The sequence below is a fragment of the Stomoxys calcitrans genome, chromosome 1 (genome assembly GCF_963082655.1).
Source record: "Stomoxys calcitrans chromosome 1, idStoCalc2.1, whole genome shotgun sequence".
NCBI classification, from domain to species: domain Eukaryota; kingdom Metazoa; phylum Arthropoda; class Insecta; order Diptera; family Muscidae; genus Stomoxys; species Stomoxys calcitrans.
In genome coordinates, this window is record NC_081552.1 from 49,188,418 (window position 1) to 49,203,180 (window position 14,763).

At 38.6% G+C, this 14,763-nt stretch overlaps 1 protein-coding gene across 1 annotated transcript in view; it reads left to right on the plus strand.

The window, feature by feature from the left end:
* The window catches only part of LOC106094656 (putative phosphatidate phosphatase), a 162,958-nt gene that overhangs the window by 93,974 nt on the left and 54,221 nt on the right, over positions 1–14,763 (plus strand). The gene's annotated exons all lie outside the window — the stretch shown is intronic.

Consider the following 14,763-nt stretch of genomic DNA (forward strand, 5'->3'; position numbering starts at 1 on the left):
TCAGCCATCGAGGGAATTCCGATTGTGACGTCATCTCTCTCGATCACTCACCCCCGCTCCGTCTACATTGGAATCCCACTACATTAAACCATATTTGGCACAGTTATTGGATATCATAACAAAACACGTAGTGCAAAATTTCATTCCAATCGGATAAGAATTGCGCATTCTAGAGGCTCAAGAAGTCAAGACCCAAGAACGGTTTATATTGCAGCTATATCAGGCTATGGACCGATGTGAACCATACTTGGCACAGTTGTTGGATATCATAACAAAACACATCGTGCAAAATTTCATTCCACTCGGATAGGAATTGCGCACTTTAGAGGCTCAAGAAGTCAAGACCCCAGATCGGTTTATATGGCAGCTATATCAGGTTATAAACCGATTTAAACCATACTTGGCACAATTGTTGGATATAATAACGAAACACGTCGTGCAAGATTTCATTCCAATCGGATAAGAATTGCGCACTCTAGAGGCTCAAGAAGTCAAGACCCAAGATCGGTTTATATGGCAGCTATATCAGGTTATAAACCGATTTGAACCATACTTGGCACAGTTGTTGGATATCGTAACAAAACACGTCGTGTAAAATTTCATCCCAATCGGATAAAAATTGCGCACTCTAGAGGCTCAAGAAGTCAAGACCCAAGATCGGTTTATATGGCAGCTATATCAAAACATGGACCGATATGGCCCATTTACAATACCAACCGACCTACACTAATAAGAAGTATTTGTGCAAAATTTCAAGCGGCTAGCTTTACTCCTTCGGAAGTTAGCGTGCTTTCGACAGACAGACGGACGGACGGACGGACAGACGGACGGACGGACGGACAGACGGACGGACATGGCTAGATCGACATAAAATTTCACGACGATCAAGAATATATATACTTTATAGGGTCTCAGACGAATATTTCGAGTAGTTACAATCACAATGACGAAATTAGTATACCCCCCATCTTATGGTGGAGGATATAAAAAAAATATGTTTTTATAGAAATTTTTCTCAAAATTAAATTTCAGTAAAAATTTTTCACAGCACTTTCTTGTTGGAAATTATTCCGAAATTTAGTCTTTTAGACATTTTTTTATTTTTATACCCACCACCGAAGGATGGGGGTATATTCATTTTGTCATTCCGATTGCAACACATCGAAATATCCATTTCCGACCCTATAAAGTATGTATATTCTTGATCAGCGTAAAAATCTAAGACGATCTAGACATGTCCGTCCGTCTGTCTGTTGAAATCACGCTACTTTAAGAATAGAGATATTGAAAGCTGAAACTTTGCACAGATTCTTTGTTTTGTCCATAAGCTGGTTAAGTTTGAAGATGGGCTATATGGGACTATATCTTGATAAAGCCCCCATATAGACCGATTTGCCGATTTAGGGTCTTAGGCCCATAAAAGCCACATTTATTATCCGATTTTGCCGAAATTTGGCACAGTGAGTTAAGTTAAGCCCCTCGACATAGTACTGCAATATGGCTCAAATCGGTTCAGATTTGGATATAGCTGCCATATAGACCGATCTCTCGATTTAAGGTTTTGGGTCCATAAAAGGCGCATTTGTTGTCCGATGTCGCCGAAATTTGGGACAGTGAGTTATGTTAAGTCCCTCGACGTTGTTCTGCAATATGGTACAGATCGGTCTAGATTTGGATATAGGTGCCAAACAGTACGATTTCTCGATTTTAGGTTTCGGGTCCATAAAAGGCGCATTTATTGTCCGATTTCGTCGAAATTTGGGTCAGTAAGTTGTGTTAGGCCCTTCGACATTCGTATGCAACTTTGCCCAAATCGCTCCAAATTTGGATATAGCTGCCATATAGATATCTTGATATTTCGATTTAAAGTCCTGGCCCGATAAAAGGAGTATTTACATTCCGATTTTGTTAGGCTTTTCGACATTTGTGTCGTATATGGTTCAGATCGGTTTATTTTTAGATATAGCTTCTTAAAACACCAATGTCTTGGTATACACAATTGAACAATGACCAGATCGGAACATATTTCGTTATATTTGGTTGCCCAAAAAGTAATTGCGGATTTTTCATATAGTCGGCATTGACAAATTTTTTCACAGCTTGTGACTCCGTAATTGCATTCTTTCTTCTGTCTGTTATCAGCTGTTACTTTTAGCTTGCTTTAGAAAAAAAGTGTAAAAAAAGTATATTTGATTAAAGTTCATTCTAAGTTTTATTAAAAATACATTTACTTTCTTTTAAAAAATCCGCAATTACTTTTTGGCCAAACCAATAGTTGCTATGGGGCATAAGGTATGCATTTGCATCAGATTTTGACAAAATGTGGTTAATATATATACCTGAGGTGGTGGGTAATCCGACCGGGCCGAACTTAGAGCTTTTTTACTTTTTTTTCAAAAATGTTTTTTTTTTTTCAATTTTTACCCCCACAGTTCAAGCGTGTGTTTACCCTATAAAGCAAAGATGTTTTGCGTTCGTTGTTTACCTTTCTCTCATTGTTTGTATCTTCGCAATACTACTGCCTTTTATAGAAGTTATCAACACAATTAGCAAATATGAGATAGAAATACAAGAAAATTGTAATTAAAGATATGATGGGTATTGGTGTTTGTCTGGTAGGTAAATTTGTTTTAGAAATAACAATACAATGTTTACCTCTCGACACACAGGTACCAATTGGAAATGAAAGTCAAATACCAATGAATTTCAAACAATAAGACAAGTGAGTTTACAGTTTATAGAAATCCAGGTTTCCTAGACATTATGGGGGAAGTTTAGGCTTATCTTGAAGCCGTTCTTGAGGCTGAGTGTGAGCCCACTATCGTAAGGATTTTTTTTTTCTAATTTGGCTGAATTTTTGTATGTGCTTTTTGCTTATGACCTTCAACATCTGTGCTTAGTATGGTTAAAAATCGACCAATATCCAAATTGCTTGCATATGGCACCTGGCGGGCGACACTCTTAACCTATTTTCCATGACTTTTGTTTGTGATTTTCTGTCAAGATCTCGAACATGTTTGCTACGCATGGTTTGAATCGATGCATAAACTGATGAATCCTATGGAGGGCACCGTTTATATGTAGTCAAAATGTTGCAAGCAATATGGCGTTATGACTTGCAACATATAGGTTAGGTTAGCCTATCTGAGCCTCTTTTCCACAAAGACCACATATAACTCCAATATTTACAGTGCCGGTCAAAATAATAGCACCAGAAAGGTTACCTGCACAATGGTGTACAATATACACATTAAATTAGTTTTTATGGGGAAGATTGACAATTATGTTATCCTTTGAAAACGTATACATTTGTCCATCATATTGCATTTGTGTGTATTCTAATCGATTTTTCATGTTGGAGTAGAGCTAACTAACTAAACAACAAGTAAAAGAGTGTTAAGTTCGGCCTGGTCGAATCTTATATACCCTCCACAATGGATCGCATTTGTCGAGTTCTTTTCCCGGCATCTCTTCTTAGGCAAAAAAGGATAAAAGAAAAGATTTGCTCTGCTATTAGAGCGATATCAAGATATGGTTCGGTTTGGACCACAGTTAAATTATATGTTGGAGACCTGTGTAAGATGTTAGCCAATTCGAATAAGAATTGCGCCCTTTGGGGGCTCAAGAAGTAAAATAGAGAGATCGATTTATATGGGAGCTGTATCGGAGGCCACCGTAGCGCAGAGGTTAGCATGTCCGCCTATTACGCTGAACGCCTGGGTTCGAATCCTGGCGAGACCATTAGAAAAAACAAAAAATTTGAGCGGTGGTTTTCCCCTCCTAATGCTGGCAACATTTGTGAGGTACTATGCCATGTAAAACTTCTCTCCAAAGAGGTGTCGCACTGCGGCACGCCGTTCGGACTCGGCTAAAAAAGGAGGCCGCTTATCATTGAGCTTGAATCGGACTGCACTCATTGATATGTGAGAAGTTTGCCCCTGTTCCTTAGTGGAATGTTCATGGGCAAAATTTGAAATTTGCATTTTTGCTGTATCGGGCTATATACCAATTCAAACCATAATAAAAACGTATGTTTATGGTCATGAGAGGATCCATCGTACAAAATTTCAGGCAAATCGGATAATAATTGCGACCTCTAGACGCTCAAGAAGTCAAGATACCAGACCGGTTTATATGGCAGCTATATCAGGCCATGGACCGATTTTAACCATACTTGCCACAGTTGTTGGATATCACAACAAAACACGTCGTGCAAAATTTCATTCCAATCGGATAAGAATTGCGCGCTCTAAGGGCTCAAGAAGTCAAGACCCAAGATCGGTTTATATGGCAGCTATATCAGGTTATGAACCGATTTGAACCATACTTTGCATAGTGGTTGGATATCATAACTAAACACGTCGCGCAAAATTTCATTGCAATCGGATACGAATTGCGCGCTCTAAGGGCTCAAGAAGTCAAGACCCAAGATCGGTTTATATGGCAGCTATATCAGATTATGAACCGATTTGAACCATACTTTGCACAGTTGTTGGATGTCATAGCAAAACACGTCATGCAAAATTTCATTCTAATCGGATGATAATCGCGCACTCTAGAGACTCAAGAAGTCAAGACCCAAGATCGGTTTATATGGCAGCTATATCAAAACATGGACCGATATGGCCCATTTACAATACCAACCGACCTACACTAATAAGAAGTATTTGTGCAAAATTTCAAGCGGCTAGCTTTACTCCTTCGGAAGTTAACGTGCTTTCGACAGACAGACGGACGGACTAGGCTAGATCGACATAAATTGTCGCGACGATCAAGAATATATATACTTTATGGGGTCTCAGACGAATATTTCGAGTAGTTGCAAACAGAAGGACGAAATTAGTACACCCCCATCCCATGGTGGAGGGTATAAAAAATCGACATGGATAACTCTCTCCTTAAGAGCGCAGAATAAAATCATGGATGTCGAGGATTCTATGTCAAGATATATATGGAGGGATTTCAGCAAACAGACTGTCGAAAATGTCTGTATTCTCTATGAATAACGACGATCTAGTACTTTGTGATATTTAAAACGTTATTTGCGATGTGGCAAATGGAATGCCAAAATGGTCAACTCTTTGGTAGTGGGTATTAAAACATATAACGAATTTCAGGATTGTAGTACATTTGGTAGGTTTTGGCCGGGTTTAGTAGGAGGCTCATGAAGTCAAATCGGGAGGTCGGTTTATGTGGGAGCTATATCAGGTTTATGGCCTGAGTTCATTGGAAAAGTCATTGTACAAAACGTCAGCAAAATCTGATAAGAATTGGGCCCTCTAGAGGCCCAAGAAGTAAAGTCTTTAGATCGGTTTATATGGGAGCTATATCTACATATGGACCGATATGGCCCATTTACAATCCCAACCGACCTCATTAATAGGAAGTTTTTGTGCAAAATTTCAATCGCCTAGCTTTCCTCCTTGGAAAGTTAGCGTGCTTTCCACAGACAGAGAGACAGATGGACAGACGGACGGACATGGCTAGATGGACTTAAAATGTCAAGACGATCAAGAATATATATATTGGGTTGCCCAAAAAGTAATTGCGGATTTTTTAAAAGAAATTAAATGCATTTTTAATAAAACTTAGAATGAACTTTAATCAAATATACTTTTTTTACACTTTTTTTCTAAAGCAAGCTAATAGTAACAGCTGATAACTGACAGAAGAAAGAATGCAATTACAGATTCACAAGCTGTGAAAAAACTTGTCAACGCCGACTATATGAAAAATCCGCAATTACTTTTTGGGCATCCCAATATATATATATATATATATATAGTTCATGAGGTCTTGGATCAATATTTTGAAGTGTTGCAAACAAACAAGAAATAAAAGCCATTGAAATGTAATATAGGGTATCTGGAGCTCTTTTTCCTAAGAAAGATGTCAAAATCTTGTCCATTTATTTGGAAAGCGTTGCTTTGCGATCATTACATACTAATATCAAATATCAAAAATTTTTGATTGTTGGAAACTCTAATTAAAACCCCCAAATGGTTCCTGTTTCTATTGTATCAACATAATTTTTGGCCTATTCGTTGTATAAGGTGCTACTATTTCGAATGCTGATTTTTTTTATACCCACCACCGAAGGATGGGGGTATATTCATTTTGTCATTCCGTTTGCAACACATCGAAATATCCATTTCCGACCCTATAAAGTATATATATTCTAGATCAGCGTAAAAATCTAAGACGATCTAGGCATGTCCGTCCGTCTGTCCGTCTATCTGTTGAAATCACGCTACAGTCTTCAAAAATAGAGATATTGAGTTGAAATTTTGCACAGAGTCTTTTTCTATCCATAAGCAGGTTAAGTTCGAAGATGCGCTATATCGGACTATATCTTGATATAGCCCCCATATAGATCGATCCGCCGATTTAGGGTCTAAGGCCCACAAAAGCTACATTTAATATTCGATTTTGTTGAAGTTTGGGACAGAGAGTTGTGTTAGGCCCCCGAACGTCTTTCGTTAATTTTGCCCAGATCGGCCAAGATTTGGATATAACTGCCACATAGACCGATCCTCAGATTTAGGGTCTAAGGCCCATAAAAGCCACATTTATTATCCGATTTTGCTGAAATTTGGCACAGTAAGTTGTGTTAGGCCCTTCGACATTTTTCGTCAATTTGGCTTAGATCGGTCCAGATTTGAATATAGCTGCCACATAGACCGATCCTCCGATTTAGGGTCTTAGGCCCATAAAAGCCACATTTATTATCCGATTTTGCTGAAATTTGGGACAGTGTCTTATGTTAGGCCCTCCAACGATCTTCGTTAATTTGGCTCAGATCGGCCAAGATTTGGATATAACTGCCACATAGACCGATCCTCAGATTTAGGGTCTTAGGCCCATAAAAGCCACATTTATTTTCCGATTTTGCTGAAATTTGGGACCGTGAGTTGTATTAGGCCTTCCGACATTCTTCGTCAATTTGGCGCAGATCGGTCCAGATTTGGATATAGCTGCCATATAGACCGATCTTCCGGTTTAGTGTCTTAGGCCCATAAAAGACACATTTATTACTCGATTTTGCTGAAATTTGAGACAGTGAGTTGTGTTAGGCCCTTCGATATCCTTCGTCAATTTGGCTCAGATCGGTCCAGATTTATATATAGCTGCCATATAGACCGATCCTCCGATTTAGGGTCTTAGGCCCAAAAGAGCCACATTTAGTATCCGATTTTGATGGAACAGTGAGTGAGTTGTGTCAAGCCCACGACTTCCTTCGTAAATTTGATCCAGATCGGTCGAGATTCGGAATGAAAGGTGGTTTACATATATACCCGAGGTGGTGGGTATCCAAAGTTCGGCTCGGCCGAACTTAACGCCTTTTTACTTGTTTTTTTTTTGCAAAAAGTTAATATATATAAACCCTTATCAAAATCCATTTAGTTGCAAATTTTAAACTTAAACGAAATCGTTGAAACAAAAATATAAATGGTTTGGAAGTTATATGGAGTAAAACCGAAAAATTTATAGTGGTGCTATTATTTTGACCGCAGCTGTATATCTTTCGAATTGACATATTGACCACGTTGAAGTCCCAATCCTTATTAAAATGTGATGCAAATTTGTATGTGATCTTCTGTTGTGTTTCTACAACGTCGTTGGCCGGTATGATCCATTGAGGTCATATAGAAAACCAGTAAGTAAAAGCATAAGTAGGGCGGTGCAGACTGTATAATGCCCTAATCTGAACGGATTTCTTTGAAATTCGCAAATAATGTCGAGAGACATAATAAAATCCCTCTTGTCAAACTTCGAAGGATTCGGCTAACAAATGAGCACTCTATTGCAATATTTCTCAAAATCGGAGGAACATACGTAATGGAGCTATATCCAAATCTGAACGGATTTTTTTTTTTGCAATTTTAGTATGCTTCGTCTCTTCGCCAAAAAAAAAAATGTACGTGCCGAATTTGAAGACGATCGGATGAAACTTGCGACCTGTTGTTTGCACAGAAATCAACATGGATAGACGGACAGACAGACAGACGGATATAGCAAAATCGAATCAGAAAGCAGTTCTGAGTCGATCGCTATATTTATCAATAGGTCTATCTCTCTAATTTTTAGTTATGACCCACCCTGTAAACCAGTGGTGGTGTGTATAGGGTATAATAATCTTCCGATACATGATGTAGGGTGTATAAGAACCGTTCCGATATAGCCTTACTCAGTTTATGTTTTTTTCAGACATTCCTAGAACTGTTAACAAGCACGCCTAGAATTTCTTTTTTTTCTCGTTTTTTTTAGTGCCAAAATTCTCCAGAGAGAGGCTAAAGATGATTCCTCAACCCCATGGGTAAACTGGGATTTTAGCATTAAACATTTACCATTCAAATTCCAAAATCTAACAGAATAGCAGCCATTAAATATGGCTAGCAAATAATCACTATTTTGTTGTATGAAACATTTATCCATAATTGTATAGGATGTGGGGGTATACTAATCTGGTCAATCGGTTTGTAACACCTCGAAATATTGATCTAAGGCGCCATATGGTATACATATTCTTGATCGTCTCGACATTCAGAGTCGATCTACCCATGTCGGTCCGTTCGTCCGTCCGTCTGTCGAAAACACAGCGGTCGAACGCATAAAGCTAGCTGCTTGAAATTCTGCAATGATACTTCTATTTAATGTAGGTCGTTGGAAATTGCAAATGGGTCATATAGGTTAAAATTTTGCTATAGCTGCTATATAAACCAATCTCCCGATTTGACTTCTTGAGCCCTGAAAGCCGCAATTTTTGTCCGATTTGGCTTGAATTTTGCATGTAGTGTTGTGTTACGACTTGCAACAACTGTGCCAAGTATAGTTCAAATCGGTAAATAACCTGATATAGCTGCAGTATAAACCAATCTCTCGATTTTCCTTGGTGAGTCCCTGGAAGCCAAAATTGTTGTTCGATTTAGCTTAAAATTTTGCGGATAGTGGTCCGCACAGTCCAAATCGGTATCATATAGCTCCCATATAAACCGACTTTCCGATTTGACTTTTTGGGCCCTTACTAGCCGCAATTTTAGCCCGATTTGCCTAAAATGTTGCATAAAATTTTCTGTTATGACTTTCAACCACTGTACAAAGTAAAGTCCAAATCATTCTGTAACCTGGTACAGCTTCCATATATAAACTGATCTCCCGATTTGACTTCTTGGGTCCTTACAAGCCGCATTTTTTGTCCGATTGCTCTGTTACGACTTCCAACAGCTGTGCAAAGTACGGTGCAAATCGGTCTATAACCTGATATAGCTCCCATATAAACCGGTCTCCCGATTTGACTTCTTGAGTCCCTGGAAGCCGCAATTTTTGTCCGATTTGACTAAAATTTGGTATGACTCCCACCAACTGTGCCAAGAACGGTCCCAATCGGTCTATAATCTGATATAGCTCCCATATAAACCAATCCGCCGATTTGACTTTGGAACTTTAGACCGATTTGGCTAAATCGCGATTTGGTCTGCAATTGGCTGAAATTTTGCATATAGTGTTCTAGTGTTCAGTCTATAACCTGACATGGGTTCCATGTAAACCGATCTATCGATCATCCTTGTTCGGTTCCTAGAAACTTTAATTTTTGCTGGTTTGACAAAGTTTGGTATGTGGAATAAAATTATGCCCTTTCGGTCGGGGTGATCGGGAGATCGGTTTATAGCGGAGCTATATCAGGTTATAAACCGATTTGAACCATACTAAGCATAGTTGTTGGAAGTCACAACAGAACACCACAGGCAAAATTTCAGCCAAATCGGACAAAAATTCCGGCTTACAGCGGCTCAAGAAGTCAAATCGGGAGATCGGTTTATATAGGAGCTATATCCAAATCTGAACCGATGTGGCCTAATTGAAATCCCCAACGACCTACATCACGCGTTCGTCCGCTATTGTGATATTGACAGACGGACGAACATGGCTACATCGAATCGGAACATCGAGACGATCAAGAATATATATACTTTATGGATTCTTAGAGGAATATTTCGAGGTGTTACAAACGTACTGATTAGATTACTATACCCCCATCCTATGGTGGTGGGTATAAAAAGTCGAGTTTGTTGCATGAGTGAATAAAAGTTAATTTGCTTTCAAAAGATAAAAAATATTTTTATACCCTCCACCATATAATGGGGGGTATACTAATTTCGTCATTCTGTTTGTAACTACTCGAAATATTCGCCTGAGACCCCATAAAGTTTATATATTCTTGATCGTCGCGACATTTTATGTCGATCTAGCCATGTCCGTCCGTCTGTCTGTCTGTCTGTCGAAAGCACGCTAACTTCCGAAGGAAAAGCTAGCACAAATACTTCTTATTAGTGTAGGTCGGTTGGTATTGTAAATGGGCCATATCGGTCCATGTTTTGATACAGCTGCCATATAAACCGATCTTAGGTCTTGACTTCTTGAGCCTCTAGAGGTCGCAATTCTCATCCGATTTGACTGAAATTTTGCACATAGTGTTTTAGTATCACTTGTAACAACTGTGTTATGGTATGGTTCAAATCGGTCCATAAACTGGTATAGCTGCCATATAAACCGATCTTGGGTCTTGACTTCTTGAGCCTCTAGAGTGCGCAATTCTTACCCGATTGGAATGAAATTTTGCACGACGTATTTTGTTATGATATCCAACAACTGTGCTAAGTATGATTCAATTCGGTTCATAACCTGATAGAGCTGCCATATAAACCGATCGTGGGACTTGACTTCTTGAGCTTCTAGAGGGCGCAGTTCTTATCCGATTTGGCTGAAATATTGAATGACGTTTTTTATTCTTACTTTCAACAATTGTGCCAAATAAGGTTTAAATCGGTTCATAACCTGATATGGCTGCCATATAAACCGATCTAGGATCTTGACTTCTTGAGCCTCTAGAGCTCGCAATTATTATCCAATTTGCCTGAAATTTTGTACGACGGATCCTCTCATGACCATCAATACACGTGTTTATTATGGTCTGAATCGGTCTATAGCCCGGTACAGCTCCCATACAAATCGATCTCTCTATTTTACTTCTTGAGCCCCCAAAGGGCGCAATTCTTATTCGAATTGGCTGACATTTTACACTGGTCTCCAACATATAATTTAATTGTGGTCCAAACCGGACCATATCTTGATATCGCTCTAATAGCAGAGCAAATCTTTTCTTATATCATTTTTAGCCTAAGAAGAGATGTCGGGAAAAGAACTCGACAAATGCGCTCCATGGTGGAGGGTATATAAGATTCGGCCCGGCCCGAATGTGTATTTTATACAGGCAGAGTAGCAGATTTTTGCTTTTGAAACAAATTTCCAGCGTATTTGGCCGCCTGATAGCGACTTAATTGGTGATGGTTTGGCGACGCTTTTTTTTTAGTATTTGTGGTCTGTTTTAGAAATTCTGTGCCTTTTCTACGTTGTGCCATTTCATGTTGATCTATTCTGTGGTTTTCTATTGATTTGATTTGTGGTTTTGTTTTGTTTTTCGCCAAGTACATTGATATGCTTTCGGCTATTGCCAGCGATCGATTGAAATGTAATTTAGATCATCTATCGTTGGGTTTCTTTGATACTTGATATTATGGAACTCATTATTTAGTGGAGTGCCTGTTTACAATTGTGTGTGGGGGTCGATCATATCTTTGCTTTTAGTGTTCTATATGTCCATAAGTGTGTTTGCCAATATTGAAATATATGTGCATATATAAGATTTTTTGTTTGATTATCGTCTTTCAATTGTAATTTGTTCTCAATTTCAAAATAATCACTTTGAGTGTTCTGTTTTCAAAAATTTATTAGGTATTCGTTTTCTCTAATGCCGATGCTCTATAGATGTTCGAGGTTCCAGACAAACCAGAAAGAAACCTTAAAAGTAATTTAAAGCAAATCGAATGTACATTCATAATTAGGTTGGGGCTTTTCATTACCATGTGTTATTGTAGGAGGCGGTGGAGATACAGTGGGATAGATAAATAAATACGAAGAAACAATTGAGATGGGCAAAGTATCAAAACTTAAGTGGCAAGAAACAAGTAAAGAGGTATGAACCACATTTCAACGAAATCCGTTGAAATTTCCCCGTTTAGAGACCCATTGGAACTATAGCCAGATATGGTCTGATCTAGGCCAGCATGGACGTCGAACGTCTATTACAGCTCATTTCATTCGAGATTAGAGCAAACAAGTAAAAGCGTGCTAAGTTCGGCCGGGCCGAATCTTATATACCCTCCACCATGGATCGCATTTGTCGAGTTCTTTTCCCGGCATCTCTTCTTAGGCAAAAAAGGATATAAGAAAAGAGTTGCTCTGCTATTAAAACGATATCTAGATATGGTCCGGCTCGGGCCACAATTAAATTATGTGTTGGAGACCTGTGTAAAATTTCCGCCAATTCGTATAAGAATTGCGCCCATTAGGGCTCACGAAGTAAAATAGAGAGAACCATTTATATGGGATCTGTATCGGGCTGTAGACCGATTCAGACCATAATAAACACGTTTGTTGATGGTCATGAGAGGATCCGTCGTACTAAATTTCAGGCATATCGGATAATAATTGCGACCTCTAGGGGTCAAGAAGTCAAGATCCCAGATCGGTTTATATGGCAGCTATATCAGGTTATGAACCGATTTGAACCTTATTTGACACAGTTGTTGAAAGTAACAACAAAATACGTCATGCAAAATTTCAGCCAAATCGGATAGGAATTGCGCCCTCTAGAAGCTCAAGAAGTCAAGTCCCCAGACCTGTTTATATGACAGCTATATCAGGTTATGAACCGATTTGAACCATACTTGGCATAGTTGTTGGATATCATAACAGAACACGTCGTGCAAAATTTCATTCTGATCGGATAAGAATTGCGCACGCTAGAGGCTCAAGAAGTCAAGACCCAAGATCGGTTTATATGGCAGCTATATCAGGTTATGGACCGATTTGAACCATACTTGGCATAGTTGTTGGATATCATAACAAAACACGTCGTGCAAAATTTCATTCCAATCGGATAAGAAGTGCGCACTCTAGAGGCTCAAGAAGTCAAGACCCAAGATCGGTTTATATGGCAGCTATATCAGGTTATGAACCGATTTGAACCATACTTGGCACAGTTGTTGGATATAACAATAAAACACGTCGTGCAAAATTTCATTCCAATCGGATAAGAATTGCGCACGCTAGAGGCTCAAGAAGTCAAGACCCCTGATCGGTTTATATGGCAGCTATATCAAAACATGGACCGATATGGCCCATTTACAATACCAACCGACCTACACTAATAAGAAGTATTTGTGCAAAATTTCAAGCGGCTAGCTTTACTCCTTCGGAAGTTAGCGTGCTTTCAACAGACAGACGGACGGACGGACGGACATATGGGAGCTGTATCGGTCTATAGCCCGATACAGCTCCCATATAAATCGATCTCTCTATTTTACTTCTTGAGCCCTCAAAGGGCGCAATTCTTATTCGAATTGGCTGACATTTTACACAGGTCTCCAACATGTAATAATATAATAATAGCAGAGCAAATCTTTTCTTATATCCTTTTTTGCCTGAGAAGAGATGCCGGGAGAAGAACTCGGCAAATGCGATCCATGGTGGGGGGTATGTAAGATTCGGCCCGGCCGAACTTAGCACGCTTTTACTTGTTTACACTTTTTTTCTAAAGCAAGCTAAAAGTAACAGTTGATAACTGACAGAAGAAAGAATGCAATTACAGAGTCACAAGCTGTGAAAAAATTTGTCAACGCCGACTATATGAAAAATCCGTCATTACTTTTTGGGCAACCCATAGATATAGCTCCCATATAAATCTTTCATCCGATATGGCCTATTAAAGCTGTAGAAGCCACAATTTTGGTCCGATCTTTACAAAATGTTGCACAAGTTGTTTTACTTGACGTCCCAATACGTGTGCAGAATTTCAAGATCGGTTCAGATTTAGATATAGCTCTCATATATATCTTCCTCCGATATGGCCTCTCAAGACTATATAAGCCACAATTTTAGTTCGATGTTCTCAAAATTTTGCATGAGATGTTTTATTTAATGTTCCAACATGTGTGCGAAATTTAATAAAAATCCGTTCAGATTTAGATATAGCTCCCATATATATCTGTCATCAGATATGGCATTTGAAGGGTAAAGGAGCCACAATTATATATAATAACATGTTTAAAGCCCATAAAACCTTTATTTATTTATATTTAAGCCTCCCGACTTTCGACATGAATATGGTTCACATAGGACTTTATTTAGCTATAGCTGCCATATAGACCGATCTTCCAATTTAGGTTCTTAATCCCATAAAAAGCGGATTTATTGCCTGATTTCGCTGAATCTGTCACTTGTATATGAATTCTCGGGACCTGAATGAATTATAATAGAGACCAACCGGTGTTTAGATATAACTATGGATATGGAAGTGCAGTTATAATAAAATAGGATGATTTGTATATCGGTGGCGGGTAGCCAAAATTCGGTACAGCCGAACTCATCGCGTTTTTGCTCGTTTCTTTTAATGTAGAAAATAGGGTGTGAGTTATATCATCTTCACTGTCACCTTTACTAACATATTTTTCTTTTTTGTGTCTTTATAGGTAAGTCTACCAACTTGTTTTTCATGTGGACGATGTCTGGTATGTAAATTGAATTTCATAACTTTTTGTTTTTTGTTTTTTGTTTTAATTTTTAATACATATTCCTTGAAATAATTGTCCTAATCCTTCAACAGACAATACGATTGGTATACCAAATACATGGACATAGTGT